Source organism: Tinamus guttatus, unplaced genomic scaffold, assembly GCF_059628265.1.
Source record: "Tinamus guttatus ecotype Peru unplaced genomic scaffold, ASM5962826v1 Tinamus_guttatus_pri_ptg000150l, whole genome shotgun sequence".
In the NCBI taxonomy this organism is placed as follows: Eukaryota; Metazoa; Chordata; class Aves; order Tinamiformes; family Tinamidae; genus Tinamus; species Tinamus guttatus.
Genome location: NW_028288684.1, coordinates 6,240,614 through 6,257,383, shown reverse-complemented (window position 1 = coordinate 6,257,383; position 16,770 = coordinate 6,240,614). Strand labels below are relative to the sequence as shown.

The window sequence follows — 16,770 nt, the reverse complement described above, 5'->3', positions numbered from 1 at the left end:
TCATTTAAAAAATACCAAATATTAACAGAAGCCCAAAATAAATCCTTAAATCAGTCAAGCAGATGTTACATCAAATGCAAGGAAACAGCTGCTCTAATAAGAGGTTAACATTTTTTCTTATTTATAGTAGTGCATACCACTGACACATTTACTTTGCATGTTTGTCTATTTTTTATATATGTATATACACACACAAATATTTCAGTTTGGGCTTGAAGGAATCTTACCCTTCAGCTGCACATCACGCTGTCTCAAGGGGTTTGAGGCCAAGAATTCCAAAACTTGCCTGAAATTTAAAGTCTAATCCTGAAGTTCCCCTCAAGAGTATTAGTGATGCTACTGGCTTACGGCCACTACACTTCTTACTCTGTAAAGAGTTGAGGGTTAAGAAGGCATTTTCGAGGAGATGGTAGGAGATCTGGAAAACTGTTTTGACAAAACACCACTGATGGAATTTGACATATAAAATGAAATGAGTAAAAGTAAGAGGACGTGCATGTGCTTACTGGAGGAAAGAGGAGAAAAAACTTTCTTATGATTCTCAGTCTTAGCCTTATATATTACCAGTTATATCATATTTTGTATCTTAAGAAGTTGCAATAAAATTGCATCTTTACCCTTTATAGACCATATGCTTAAAGCTCTTCCATCTATTCTTGCAGAAGGAGCCTTGGTTCTGCTACACTTTTTGTGATTCACATGACTGTGACAAGTTTGCTCTTCCACAGGGTACAGAACAATCACTGTCCTGGTTTCTTTTTTGTTTTGGGGTTGTTTTTTCCCTTGAGACTGCCAAAGGGAATTCCAGGCTTTCGCTACAGCAAGCAGAGTAAGGATCACACACTTGCCTTTCTGCATTGCAGCATGAGCTGGGATGTTACCGACGAAAGCACCAAAAGGAGAATCAAATGTGATTTGTGGACTCTGCTCATTGTGTGCAGTTATATAATGGCATATTCTGTTTGTGATGCCAAGGAGGCACACAAGCAGTGCCCCTCCACTCCTCCTTCATACTTACAGCATCACAGGAGTCACACCACATACGTCATACACAACCATAAGGTTAGGTACACTATGAACCTCACCTCCATGTACCTACACATAAAAGGCACTAGGAACACTTGCTGAGGGACTACAATTAAAAAAAAAGTCACATACAGGCAATTGTGAAATAAGTTTCATTTTCTTTGTCACAGGCATATGCAGGGTTTTGTTTGCTCTATAAAATCTTAGTATCACAGGGCTTCTGATTTCAGAGCTGACTAGATGAGAGGTTACCTAAATATCAAGAAACAAGAGTGTTACAACCTACAGAATATTTCTGAAAATGTTGTACAACCAAGTTCAAACTATTTCCTCCTCTTCAGCTATTTTGAAGATTTAAAGTTACATATACAAGACTATTTTTTCCTCAAGACTATTTTCTTCTCTTAATAAATACAAAATTTCATTAAAAGCTATAATAACGGACCCAGAGACATAAAATTGTGAGAACAGCATTCACAACTGCAGACTGAAGTCTCACTTTTTAAAATCCAGTATCAGCTTCCTAGTTCACGTTCAAGAAATATGTTCTTCCAAGACGTATCAACGTTTTGGAATGACTCTAGCCCAAATAGAAGCCTATTCAACTCATACCTTGCAGCACCATGCAAAATGCTAACTTAAGGCCATCAGATTTACTTAAGTTGAACCAACTCTCTGTGACAATCTAAATGGAAAGGCAACACTGATACAGGTCAAGTCAGCAGGAACCTGCGAGGTTCTAGAGTTCACTCTTAAGGTAGCTGCCATCTCATCTCATGTAGTCCCTTCTATAAAGATATGCAGCTGAAGTTAAAGAACAGCTTCAGTTTTCTGCTCGCTGTAAGGCTGCTCCAGCACCTGACTGCTCTGTTGACTGGAATTGCTTTCTAACTCCCAGCATGAATTTACACATGGACAGGTTATACCTATTGATGTTGATCCTACCTTGTGCTTAGCTGCAGTAGCAGTTTTTCCCCTGCTGAGTGTCAATGCCTTTCTCCTACATCTGCACTACTGGCAGACATGAAAGCTCTCCACAAAAGTAAATAAAAAATTCCCTTATTAATAGATTGGCCCTTTGGTGAACATTGTGTTCGAAGAGCTGAACTCCAGGAACAGAGGTTGAAGGAACTGGGCTTGGTTCACTTGCAGGATGGGTGCCCTCCCGCAGCTAGGGGGAGGCTGTGGGGAAGACAGGCCTGAGTGCATGGCAGGACACTGAGGTGCAATGCTCACAACTGGAAGCAAAAGGTTTTGAAGCAGGAGGGGAAAAATGGCCCTGCCCTGAGAATTGTCTCTCCCTGAAGGTTTTCCAAGCCCAATTTGACAAAGCCCTGAGAAAGCTGGTCTGAATTCAAAGCTGGCCCTGCTTCAAAAAGCTTCTGAAGTATCTGAAAAAGTGTCTGAAGTTGACTCATATTTGCTACTCAGTAATTTTGCAATTCTTTTCTCTAGCCAATCAGCCTATAAGTCTTCAGACTTGCCTGACAAAATGCTTCATCTAGTCACCCTGTTACGTGTACTTTGATACTAATAAAATTAATTTTGTTCCTACTAATCCAATCCTTGAGATCACCCATACATCATCATGATCCTCTTCTGTACAGCTGATGCCTCCAAATTTTTCACTGTCAACACATTTATCAACATATTGACTTTGTTTGTGCCAGTGATATAAATGAAAATATCAAAGACAGCTGATGCCAAAATTAATCTGCAAGCAATTCCGCTGAACAGGACCACCAGCCTGACACTTCCACATTCACCATTACATCTTATCTTCTCCAACTGAGTGATGCACTCTACAAATATCCTCCTTCCCAAGCTCATCCTTTCCTATGTGACAACACATCTGCTACTCCCTGAAGCCCAGGCAGATCTGTAACGTTTACTCATTCCAAGATTATTTACATAGCTTACCTAAAATACTCAGAATTATCTGGATATGTAAATTATCTAAGAAATTTATATTCTATAAATTAACTAAACTAAATATAAAGAAATAAAGGCACTATTTGTATCACATATCACAGATCCTTGCCACTCTTTTCTGGCAACTCTAGAATGCTCCAAGTTATCAGGCTCCTTCTCTCTGCCTTCATGAAAACAAATACAATAGCTGCCATCCTTCATATCATGGTCTCATCCCCTTCATGATTTAAGTTCTTTCGATGTCTTTCTAGTGTATAAATCACTCAACTGTACACACGTCTCCTTCCCAATACCCTTGGTGTAATGGTTATTTGTCTCTTGGCTTCAAAGTCTCTTCCTGCGTCCTTTCCCTCATTTAGCATTATGCTCTTTATACCAACCCAACACATTGAGCTTATTTGGCACTTGCCTCCTTGAAATCCAGGGCCTCTATAGCCACCTCTTTGTTTATTCTTCCATATATCATGGGATCTATGATTACAGGTCACTTATGACCACTAGATCTGTCATTGTCCCCAAGGAGCTTTCCTATGATTTCCAGAACTTTCTGGCAATTTACTGAGGATCTCTAGCACAGTAACACTCCTTCCTGCCTAAGGAACTAGCTGTTGAAGGGCCTGAGATACAGATCCATAAGGCGAGGAGAAAGCAGATGCGCAAGCAGTGTAAAATTTGTAGCCCAGCGACACAAGCAGTCTCAAGAGAGTGAGAAAGGGCCTTGATTCCGGACTCTGCTTCAAGGATCACTGAATATTAACTTGGCAGTTATATTCCTAGACACCTATTTTGCGCTACCTTCGCAATCATCTAGTACCCATCACAAGTCATCATCTTATCAGAGAAGAGACTGCTGCAGAACACATCAACAGACAGTTACATGTCAAAACAAAGCTCCACTTTAACTGCCAACTATCTCCAGTTTAATTGCATAACTCACACAGAGCTGCACTGCTTGTGGCAGGAGGGTAAGTCAAAGACGAAGCCTTAAAAATTTTATAGTATGTCCCATCACCTCATTCACAATTCATGGGAACTTGCAGCCATTTCCACGAAATACTCACCTTTAGATCATTATAAAGAGAAACAAATTAACTTTCATGGACAACTGGTTCCTTCAAACAAAGGAACAGCTAAGACAACTTGGCACAGTTAATAGAAAAGGGAAGCATGAAAGAATCAAAAATGATGCATTATCAAATCTTATTTAGAGGAGGAAGAAGCAAAATCCTATGATCGTGTAACTCAGGAGCGAGGACAGAGGCACCTGTTGCCAGGGGAACCAGGGCATTCTCGAACTCCAAATCACAGTGTGCGGTCACACTTCATCCACCCCCTTCCTTCAGTTCAAGGAACACAGGACCAACAGCACTGGATTTATTCAATATCTGAGCATGGGGTTGTCTTTTAAGTAGAAATATCTAGGAAAGATAGCTCCTCAAAATAAATGTTTACTATTATAAGCAACCAACAACAGAATACAAAGCCATTCCAACAAATAATAAAGCTCATCTACCACTTTAAGCATTCTCAGCAAAGGTGGGGTTTTGGGTTTATTTCTTTTGGTTGGAGGGTGTTGTGTGTGTGTGTGTGTGGGTGGTGGTGGGGGTGCGGGGAGGATGGGCAGAGGAAGAAATTACAAAAAAAAGTCTCAAACCAGATTAAGGACTTTAACTTAAAAATCAATTCTAATAAGAAGGTCCAAATGGATGAACAAGTTTTCACTGAAAAACACTGGTTCCATCAGTGAAAAATTTTTCAATAATTTGATCAGACTGGAGACACAACAAATGGCGGATAAGGCAGCTTAAGGCGGATATGGCAGCTTAACAACTGGCTGCGCCGCTGGACCTGGCAACAGGGTTTCGGCTTCTACGACCATGGGTCTCTGTTTGATGACCAACAGCTAGTGGGGAACGATGGTACTCATCTTAGCAAGAGGGGCACACGTCTCTTTGCAAAAAGGCTGGCCAACCTGGTTAGGAGGGCTTTAAACTAGACAAGAAGGGGGAAGGGGAGTGGCACACTGACGCGGCAAGCAGTACCGCACAGCCCAGGTCAGATGGCGTCCAGCGGGAGTATGGTAGTGGGGAAGTGAGGATAGGAAATGATCACAGAGGGTCCTCTTTCACCCCTCCTGGGAAACCTGTGGCCTCTGTTGCTTCCCTGAAATGCCTGTATACCAATGCGCGAAGCATGGGGAATAAGCAGGATGAACTGGAGATCTGTGTGCGGTCCCAGCGTCATGATCTCATCGGAATCACAGAGACGTGGTGGGATAGCTCGCACGACTGGAGCGCTGCCATGGAAGGCTGTGTGCTCTTTAGGAAGGACAGGCTGGGAAGGCGAGGTGGTGGAGTTGCTCTTTATGTGAGAGAGCAACTGGAATGCATGGAGCTCAACCTGGGAGTGGAGGATGAGCGAGTTGAGAGCTTGTGGGTAAGGATTAGAGGGCAGGCTAATGTGGGAGACACTGTGGTGGGTGTCTGCTACCGGCCACCTGACCAGGATGAGGAGGTTGATGAGGCCTTCTATAGGCAGCTGGATATTGCCTCACGGTCACAGGCCCTGGTTCTCATGGGGGACTTCAACTACCCCGACATCAACTGGGAGGACAACACAGCCAGGCATAAGCAGTCCTGGAGGTTCCTGCAGAGCGTCGACGATAACTTTTTGACGCAGGTTGTGGAGGAGCCGACGAGGAGAAGTGGGCTACTGGACCTCGTGCTATCAAATAGGGAGGGCCTAGTAGGAGATGTGAAGGTGGGGGGTAGCCTCGGCTGCAGTGACCATGAGTTGGTGGAGTTCAGGATTCAACGAGGAGGAGGAAGGGCTGTAAGTAGCCTTGCGACGATGGACTTCAGGAGGGCCAACTTTAGCCTCTTCAGAGACCTCCTCGGTAGAATCCCATGGGCTAGAGCTCTAGAAGGAAGGGGGGCCCAAGGGAGCTGGTTAGTTTTCAAGCGGCACTTCCTCCACGCCCAGCAACAGTGCATCCCTGTGTGTAGGAAGGGAGGCAGAGGGGGCAGGCGACCTGCGTGGATGAGCCGGGAGCTTGTGGCAATGCTCAAGCAGAAGGCAGCGGTATACAGAATGTGGAAAAAAGGACAGGCCCCCTGGGAGAAATACAGGAACGTAGTCAGGGAGTGCAGAGATGCGACAAGGAAAGCTAAGGCACGTCTGGAAGGCAAGCTGGCAAGGGACGTTAAAAATAACAAAAAAAAATTCTTCAAATACATTAACAGCAAAAGGAAGATCAGGGAAAACGTGGGTCCGCTGGAGGACGGGATGGGCACCCTGGTTACAAATAACACAGAAAAAGCAGAGTTGCTCAATGCCTTCTTTGCTTCGGTGTTTACCAAGGGCAGCCCTTTAGAGCCCCAGGCCCTAGAGACAAGAGAAGAAGCTGGTGGAGAGGAAGACTTGCCCTGGGTAGAGGAAGATTGGGTCAGAGAGCACCTAAGGAACCTCGATACCCACAAATCCATGGGCCCTGATGGGATGCACCCCAGAGTGCTGCGGGAGCTGGCAGATGCCATAGCTAAGCCGCTCTCCATCATCTTTGAAAGATCCTGGAGAACGGGGGAGGTGCCGGAAGACTGGAAGAAGGCCAATGTCACGCCAGTCTTCAAAAAAGGCAAGAAGGAGGACCCAGGCAACTACAGGCCAGTCAGCCTCACCTCCGTCCCCGGAAAAGTGATGGAACGGCTCATACTGGCTGTTGTCTCCAGGCACATGGAGGACAAGAAGGTGCTCAAGAGTAGTCAGCATGGATTCACCAAGGGAAAATCTTGCCTGACTAACCTGATAGCCTTCTATGATGAAATGACCGGCTGGATAGACGAGGGGAGAGCGGTGGATGTCGTCTATCTCGACTTCACCAAGGCTTTTGACACCGTCCCTCACAACATCCTCCTGGGCAAGCTCCGGAAGTGTGGGATAGATGAGTGGACAGTGAGGTGGATTAGGAACTGGCTGGATAGCAGGGCCCAGAGAGTGGTGATCAGCGGTGCAGAGTCTAGTTGGAGGCCTGTGGCTAGTGGGGTCCCCCAGGGGTCAGTCCTTGGTCCAGTCCTGTTCGATTTATTCATCAATGACCTGGATGAAGGCACAGAGTGCTCCCTCAGCAAGTTTGCTGATGATACCAAACTGGGAGGAGTAGCCGATACCCCAGAGGGCTGTGCTGCCATCCAGAGGGACCTGGACAGACTGGACAACTGGGCGGTGAAAAACCTCATGCAATTCAACAAGGCCAAGTGCAAGGTCCTGCACCTGGGGAGGAATAACCCCAGACACCAGTACAGGCTGGGAACCGACCTTCTGGAGAGCAGCTCTGCGGAGAAAGACCTGGGTGTCATGGTGGATGAGAAGTTGACCATGAGGCAGCAGTGTGCCCTCGTGGCCAAGAAGGCCAATGGGATCCTGGGGTGCATTAAGAAGAGCATCTCTAGCAGGTCGAGGGAGGTGATCCTGCCCCTCTACTCAGCCCTGGTGAGGCCGCATCTGGAGTACTGTGTCCAGTTCTGGGCTCCACAGTACAAGAGGGATGTGGAGCTGCTGGAGAGAGTCCAGTGCAGGGCTACAAGGATGATCAGGGGCCTGGAACATCTGCCCTATGAGGAGAGGCTGAGGGAGCTGGGCCTGTTCAGCCTGGAGAAGAGAAGGCTGAGAGGGGATCTAATCAGTGTATATAAATACCTCAAGGGAGGGAGTGCAGAGGACGGTGATGGTCTCTTTTCAGTGGTGGCCACTGATAGGACTAGAGGAAATGGCCGGAAACTGAAACATCAAAAATTCCATAGGAACTTAAGGAAAAATTTCTTAACAGTGAGGGTGACAGAGCACTGGAACAGGCTGCCCAGAGAGGTTGTGGAGTCTCCTTCTCTGGAGATCTTCCAAACCCGCTTGGATGCAGTCCTGTGCCACGTGCTCTAGGTGTCCCTGCGTATGCAGGGGGGTTGGACTAGATGATCTCTAGAGGTCCCTTCCAACCCTAAGCATTCTATGATTCTATGATTCTATGAAATGCTGACCCAAGAATAATTCATTTCCCAGCATTTGGAGATAACAGAAGTGTTTCATTACCTGAAATAATGGAAGTGTCCAAGTATCTCATTTTCTCAATTTAAATGGCAATATCTACTGCATTCCAGGTTCACACCTTAATTGTGGAATAGAGACTTAACCTGTCTCCTCTTGGATGGTACACGAAAATGAAACCAGTCTTATAGGAGAGCTTCAGCAGAACACCTACTCTCACCACACATGAGCCAAATTCAGGGCAGTTCCACCTGGTACACACGAGATTTAAGTGCACCAGCATTTCCGAAATTTGCTTTCTCATGCCTTCATAACCATCTAGAAATTTTCAGGAAAGCAAAGTACAAAACAATTCACAAATATTAGCACCAGCCAGGTGCAAGTCCTTTTTCCACAACTTTGTATGCATATTGTTTCAAGCTTCTTCTGAATATTGCTTTGCAAAAACAGATTTCATTTTCCAACTTTTATATAGAATAATGGTAAAGGCCAACTAGGTGATATGCAAGTCTCCTGATGTTAAAAGCCTTTCAGAATAATTATACCAGAATAAAAACTTTTCATTTTACAGACACAGGGTTATGACAGAATTGTCCAAGTCCCATCATAATCTTGATGCATAAATTAAAAGATATAGAAAAATATCATTTGGAATTGGATTATAATACATATGAGTATAAAACAGGCATGCAGAATTAACCACATGGCATTCAAGTTTCCTATTTTCCAAGTTCATCCTGTCAGCCGCGTGTTGCAGTAAGTATATTTTTGCCTTTAGATAATGAATTAAAACACAAACCAGAAAAACTGATACATACAGAGTAACACACAACTTCGATAGAGATCACTTGAGCTATCAGCATACTGATAGCTCAGTATGAGCTGAATGACTGAAATGCCATTTTAGAACATAAAAGCAGAAATAAAAGTAAAATTGCATCAAAAAGCAATGCATATGTGAAGAGCTTGTCTGCAGGAGCTAAACAGGCTAGCTCCAAGCAGTAGTGTGTCTCAAACTCCAGTGTCCTGAGACTTCTGCTACCAGAAGCAGAAGCTACTCCCCCTGGCATAGGAACTGGAATGGCCCCACTCCGACAGGACACACTGTGGAGCTCCCCACCTTCTGCACATGGAATTGGAGGACCCTCCTTGGCACACACACAAAACAGCAGCAGCAAAGTGCACTTGGGGTTTTATTTCCAAAGTCAGAAGAAAAGGAGAAAGGAGACAGCGCCTGTTTCTATGTTGTCAATCTTTGTCTCCCTAAAAATACCTTCTAGTGCCACCATTCTAGCCTCCCACCACTTGACTACAGACTTTTAAAGTGAAACAAGCAGCATGTGGCACCGTCTGTGGCACAATCCTAGCACCTCCTCTCAATGGCTGCGCCCATCCCTCTCACCCCCATGTCAGCTGGTATTAGAAGCTTAGAAGTTCACTACACAAAGGTGATTAGTGACACTGCTAGACACTTACTTAAATTTGGATTTAACTCTGATACAATCCAACATTCGATCTGACTTATTCTAATTATAGGGCATTTACATACTATTTTTAAATTATTACTTAAGATTGTTCAACCTCTTGTTTAATAGGAAAAACACAAGAGCATCAGGTTTGTGACCGCATATTTTGTCACATGCTAAACATAGCTGAAAATGAACTGCTACTGCTGACAAAGAAATACAATTGCAAGGAACCGGCTCTTCAGGGAGCTACTCATCCCAGCCCACGGGAACAGGCTGAGAGCTTTCACATGCTTGAGGCTTATTCCTCAGTCCATTATTTTCCCCTATCTTTAACTTTGTGAATGACAACTTATTTAATCGGCATTTCTGAAATTTTCAGATACAGCTGTTCCATGATTACAAAGAATAAAGAAAAACTATTGTCAAGCCGGGGAGAATATGTTCTGGGTGCACTACAAGAAAACAAGAGGCAAACATCTGAGCTTCCTGATGCAGGAAGAAAATCTGAAGAAACATGCACAGCAGAACTTGGACATATCAGAATTTTATAACCAGAACAACTCAGTGAGCCGATAGACACAGCTGAAAAGAAACCTTCAGTTTCAGGCTAAATGAAAACAAATGTCGGCTTCAATTCGAACACAGATGAAGCTCAGTAGGAAAAAAAATCCCCATTTTTTTTTTTAAATGAGAGAGAAATTTGACATATCAAGAGTTACTATTAATTGGAAGCAATCAAAACAATGGCAAACGTAAGGAAATAGATTTTACTGGAAATGAAGCGTCCACTCTTCAGTTCCTTGAAAGAGCAGGAAGATCCCTATCACAATAGTTTTCCTGAAAAATAAATTAATCTCCATGTAAAGCCTATTAATTTGTCACTGTTTGGACCCCCAAAAAGTGGAAGTGATAAACAAGTACAAAAATAGCATTATTTGGAGCAGAAATGATGGAAGAGTGAGAAACCTATCTTCTCAGTTCATTTTTGATTTGTATTCTAGGTGCTCTGACAATACCTATTGCATTGCATGGTTTTTATGGAAGTTACTGTAGAATGCATAAAAATGCTAACACTGTCATAAATATAGAGATTATTAGCTGACACGAATAATATCTGTCATTTTAATCAGACCCAGCTTGTAAAATTCTAGGAAAAAAATACTGTTATGCCCTAACAAAGAAATAAAGAGTAACTTGTTTCCCTTGAAGTCCAGTCAAGCACTGTTCCCTCTTCTAAGCTATTGAACACAACGCTACATGAATAGAAGATTTACAGAAGCAATATCCCAGTAGAAATGCCCACAACTGGGGCTAAGTTTGTAAGTCCCCACTCTCAAGTCATTTCAGGACAATGCTAACTGGTCTTTCACCTTGAGAGTCTGTCTCTTGGTCCATATTCAGCTACTAAATTTTTCAAACCATGAGAGCAAATATCAAAAATAAAATGGGAAAAGTCTCCAATATTTTTAAAAACACAAAAAAAGGCAGAGTTGCACCTTGAAGTAGGATATATTTCAATTCACTTGGGGTGGAAATACCATAAAATTATTTTTTTATTATTAGCTACTGATTCTGACTTTTGCTAGGTTTACTGTGCATCATGGCAGTCAGCCAAAATTTTGCCATTCCGAAGCACTTTCTAAATCACTGAGCTGTGGTAATTGAAGGTAAGAGACAGGACAGTAGGTATTTTTATCTCTGATGCAAAAGATAGTTTAAATTTTAATCAGAATGCATGTTTTAATGACCCTAGACCTCATCTACTCTAGTGAAAGCAAGCAGCTCCGATATGAATGAGAGCACAACTATTTCTAATTGTTTTCTCCCTAAAATAGCCCAGAGTAAACACTGTATCACGTGACAAGAGATCAAGGATAGTCGTGCTGATGCCAATTTATTCAGTATAAAACTCCTCAAGAGCAAACAGCTTGACCTTGACCTATGCCTGTACTTCTCACAATTGGATAATGAGCATTCTTTATCATCAGATATTTTCTTCTTCCTTAACGAGTTCAACAAAAATATAAAACATTTATTTACACAAAACTTAGGTATTTTTTCTCTGTTTAAACATCATGGTTCAAACTCATGCACAAGCTAATCCTGCTGGAGTCAAGTGAGTGAAGTTAATGAAATGATATCCCACACCAGGCTTAATTCAGTTATTTGCAGTGCACTGCATTCGTTGCTGAATACTAAAAAGCACAGAGCTCATCCAACCTTCTGCTACTGCTACCGCATGCGAGTAAGGTGCCCGCGCCCTCCCACCCAGCTGGAAATCTAATAGTTGCTCTCATCCTATTTCCATCATGAAGAGCACTAGCTACTCCAGACTATCTATTAGTGACTGAAACAGCCAAAATTTCCCTCTTGTTTTGGCTTCTCCTGTCCGTATAAAGTACAAACTTGCTGCTCAATGACTTTGGTAGCTTGAGCTGTGGATGCAAAGCCCCAGTGTGGCCACCATACGGTTTCGTGCAGGACTTGCCACCTGCAGTCAAGCACTTCCAAAGCAAACAGGATCTGCCTGGCAAGGTGCCATGAAGTCATGGTACATTCCGCTTTAGCCTCTTCCAGATGGAAAATAGATTTTCCTCATAGAAAATCAGTTTTTTTTTCTGAGGGAAAAAAAAATAAAGTTCTTTTTCCAGAGATGATTTTTCCCCTTCTTCATCTGTCAGAGGCTACACAAGAAGTATCATATAGCATAACACAAAAATGCCTCATTTCAACCGTGTAGAAAAATCTGTATATATTGAAAAAGGAAAAAAAAACAAAAAACACTTTACTGTGTGTTAAGACTGAAATCCCAACTTAAGTAAGATTGAATTCATATTCAGGCATCTTTAAACAAGACCATCATCTTGGTCTAGAATCTCCCTAAAGCCTATGGGGAAGGAGGAGGTAGCAAGGCAGAGACTCCACAGCCTTACAACTGGCAGCACTTACAGGCAACACCAGTCAGGGATCCAGTTCTTAAGGCATCAACAATTACGTTCGAACTGGCCACCCGCTCTGTGTCCAAGTAGCATGGGTGGCTTCTGTGAACCTGGGGGAACATGTGGCTCTAGCCTGTGTCTTAATTATCTTTGACAAAATGCTGTGTACAAACAACTACAGAGGTATGCCATTAAGAGCCCCCAAAGTATGTGTGTCCCTTACAAAAAAAAATTAAATAGTATTACCGCATCAAACTAAGGGGATTGAATTTAAAAATGTAAAAACATAGGCAGCACAAGAAAAACTTGTGCTTTGATCCTCAGGAGAGACATGTGGTGCTGACTTACACCAGAAGATCATTTTCTGACCTTCTTCCATGGCAGGCCACTCAGTCTCCACATGCCTGAATTTTCTGAAACGGATTTTTCTCTTTATTTCTCAGGTGCTGACATTCTTAGCTGTTTAGGATGGTCTCTTGTTTTGCTTTCTATATAATGCTCTTAAGCTATACCTCATTTCTAAAACAAGTGCTTTAAAACTGAGAGTTTTGTTAATGGTTCCACAAGTATTACATGAAAGTTTTTCAAAGACTCAGCTCTTTTATTGCAGCAAAAGGCAGAGCAATCTAGAGAGACGGCATCAATGACCACGTTGCCATTTTTTTGTTGTTGTTGTTGATACCACTAGTTTTGACTAACTGTAGTTAACAGAGAGTTATTTTCCAGCAAAGTTGCTAGATCTTTGTAGCTGTCTGAATTGAGTATTACTTTTATGTTAGAAGAAAAAGCAAACATTCCCTCCTAACAGCAAACAGGAAAGAAAAGTCTTACTGGAACTTAAAATGTTCAACTCTGAGAACTGTGGATGGATATTTCACTTACAATGAACAGCCTTCAACAAAAAAGTATTTTAAAAATATTGAGAAAACTCTCATATTTTTCAATAAGGGAGGAAAAAAAATGTACTATCTTTGCAATTGCTCTCATGGCATTACAAATGTTGCTGCAACAGTACTTTTGGAGAAAAGAGAACAGAATTTAGGCAAGCTCTGTACTAGCAGACAACACCCTTTAGGAATAATTTTTCAGGAAAAAAAACAAAAAATGTATGCATATGTAACAGTTCTCTGTACACAACCTGGCGTTCAAGCATGTTCGAGGTATCAGTCACCCGATTTTCTAGCTGTCTACTAAGTCGCAAATACAATACAGTAGCAGCATTGTAGACAATCTATTTTTTAATCAATATTCAAGTGTATACTCACAAGTTAGTAATGCAAATACAAGAAACAGCTGCATATGAAGAGAATGAATGTCCACATAGTTAAAACTACTCCATTCTTCCCAATACATTTGGGAAACAAAACATTACACAAAGCTGAAAGGAGGATCTAGCATTTAAAAGAGAAATGTGTTTGTTAGACAAAATAGCTATCAAGTAAATTATTGTCTTAAGCTACCCATGGCTTGGGCAACTGTTCAGCTGAGAAGTCAATGAAGATGAACCTGTAACTAGTGATACTGTCACTCAGTGGTGCCAGAGACAACCACGGCATCATCTGTTCTTTCATGTTAAAATTCTCACTTGTTTATGAGTGCTCCAAGAACACTAACGAATTCCGATGTGTTTGTAACTATTTCATCGATTACTTCAACAGCGAAGGCCATTTACTTAAAATAAACAGCCTATCAAATTCTACAAAGTAACTGTTAAGTGATCACTGTACCAATGCTTATACTACAAGTCAAGGCTCTGAGGAGATGGATAAGCAGACATTGTGCCAGATACTGCTTGGAATCTAAGTATCACCATGATACAAGAAAGTTAATGTCATCATCTTTGAAACAACTTTCTAAACTATCAGCTAATTGACAAGCAAGCACCACGAGGACAGTTCTGTTCTGAACTGGTCTAAATAACCCTAATTTACATTTACAATTAATTATTTTCAAATTAAACATTTGTATAAAGAATTTGAAACGGCTACAATGCAACTAAAAAAGGCAGCCCAGAAACCAAAGACGAAATGACAAAGGAAGCTGAAAAGTAGAACAAAATCACAGATCTTTATAGATAAATAAAACAAAAAACTAGAGCACCCATCTCTCTGGAAAAGGAGATCACAGCTCCAGCCTGCAAAGAATACTGGAGTCCAGGGAAAACAATGGTAAGGAGAATCCTAGAGCAGCAAAGGAAGGTACTCCAGTATAATGCTGAGGAATATGTCACAAATAAAGACAAACGGCAATTACCTATGATCTTGTTAAGTTTAATCAAATGAAGCCAAAGAAGCTCTAATTTGCCATAGCAGCCATACAAATATTTATGCCAGAGACATTAAGAACAAATAAAACCATTGTACTAATTTGCGTTCCTCTCTCAATGTGCAGGCCTCTCACAGAAGTATCAGTTAAACAGGCTGTAACAGTAACAGTTACAGCCTAAATAAAAGGTTACTCAAGCTACCTCTGAGAGGAAAGTTTTGAAACATTTCAAATATAAAGATCAGACCCCATCCTTATTAAGCCTTAACAAGGGCTAGTTTCAACTTCAAGGACAGTATCAAAGCAACAACACTGACAATAAGCAAAGCTTCTCCTTATTTTAAAGCCCATGGTATTTTGGACCTTTCCGATATATGCCTCAAAGGCAGGATTAAAAAGTTTAATTAGCTTTTCATGCAAGTACTGAACCAGCTGATCATGCTGCCTTCCTCCCCAAGTGCGTCAGTGAAATCATTGGGGGGCTATTTGCGCTGTGAGGAGGAGACTATTATTGTGATTACCTGCAGCACACTCTCAAATCACAAAAGCCCCAGTGACACGTTCCTAAAACGATGCAGCAAAGGCAGCAACATATGCCCATCTACTCAGCAGCAGCAGTCTCAAATGCTCAGGACCATCCAAAGCTTTGGAGCAGAGAACATGTCTTACATTCTATAAGCTTTTTATTTAAATGCCAAGAGAATGGAGTTTATCCATAATGAATTAAAATCCTACATAAAGTAGTATTATTCACTGTACAGACATTTATACATATTATTATACTAGAATATGTGAGAAGTCTGACAGAGCAGCCACCATCCAAACCATCCAATCCATCCAATATCGGAACAAGAGTAACCTCCATAAAGATATGGATTAAAAAAAAAAAAAAATCAATGCAAGAAAAGAGCAAGTTAATCTGAAACTTCAAAACTCTTCACAAGTTTCAATTTTACTTAAAGATAAACTTCTGACACGATTCTTCTGGAACTCAAATATCATTGTCATTTAACAAGTGATGCCTCTACTCTGTTCTTCATTAAAACTTCTTCTAAAAAATAAAACAAACAAAAATGCAGCCAACAGCCAGTAAGTGTTCTTACACTATCAGATCCTTCAGAGTTATTAACTACTCTCTCTTCTGTCTCAGCATACAAGGGTGGAGGATCCTAACTTGGACATGAGCCTCTGTACAGGACACTTCAACGTGTGACGAAACTGCCCTAGGCAATCAGATATTATTGCACTAGAGTGCAAGAACCTTGCTGCCAACCCAACTAAGTCACCCAAACTTGAGAAAAATTTCCACAAATGACTTGACTTCGCTAGGTCTAAGCTGTAAAGTAGAATTTATGTCATTTGTACCAAAGGGCTGAAAGCCACAAAAGTGGGCCTCGGTTGATGAGGAAAATGTTCAGAATTTTTCTTGCCTCTTGTGATTAAAGCAGAGGAATATGAAATACCAAAGAACAGTCCAAGCAGCCAGACCCCTATTTTGACATAGTCATATTTTGGATATCTCAGAGAAAGGATTAAAACTTTGACAGCTGAAGTCTCAGTCCCACAATACCCTAAGTACAAGAACTTTCCCTCACTTCAACAACTGCTTTTCAGTTTAAGGCTCCAAATTCGCAACAAGAACTAAATTATATCATTTGTCTCAGCATCACAAACCATCCTACAGACTTCCCACCTCACAAAGACTTTATGTTTTTTTTAAAATCTGACAATTCATTTGCCTCATTGTACAAGGATAGCTTATGTATTTGTCAATTCCTAAAGCACTTCCAATCCTTTTTCTCATTTCACATGAGATGAAACACATTTTTCATGTCCAAAACCTTAAAAATCAGGATACGCCCCAACTGAAGTTGATTCTATTTAATCAAGAGAAAAGGTCTTTTTCTCCTCAAAAACAGTACTTTCACCTCTGTATACAGCTAAATTTTATATTTCTCCTTGTATTTAGGGAGAGTGTAACAGCTTATAGCTACTAACAACATATTTTCCAAGTTAAATTTTAATGGTAAACATCATTCACAACATGACATTTCCATTTATAGATTAAGCTAAAATCAAATACAACTGTACTAAAATGCATG

The 16,770-nt window shown here is 41.5% G+C and overlaps 1 protein-coding gene across 1 annotated transcript in view; it reads right to left on the bottom strand.

Annotated features, from left to right (window-relative positions):
• UBL3 (ubiquitin like 3) overlaps positions 1-16,770 on the bottom strand; it is a 58,441-nt gene that overhangs the window by 13,557 nt on the left and 28,114 nt on the right. The gene's annotated exons all lie outside the window — the stretch shown is intronic.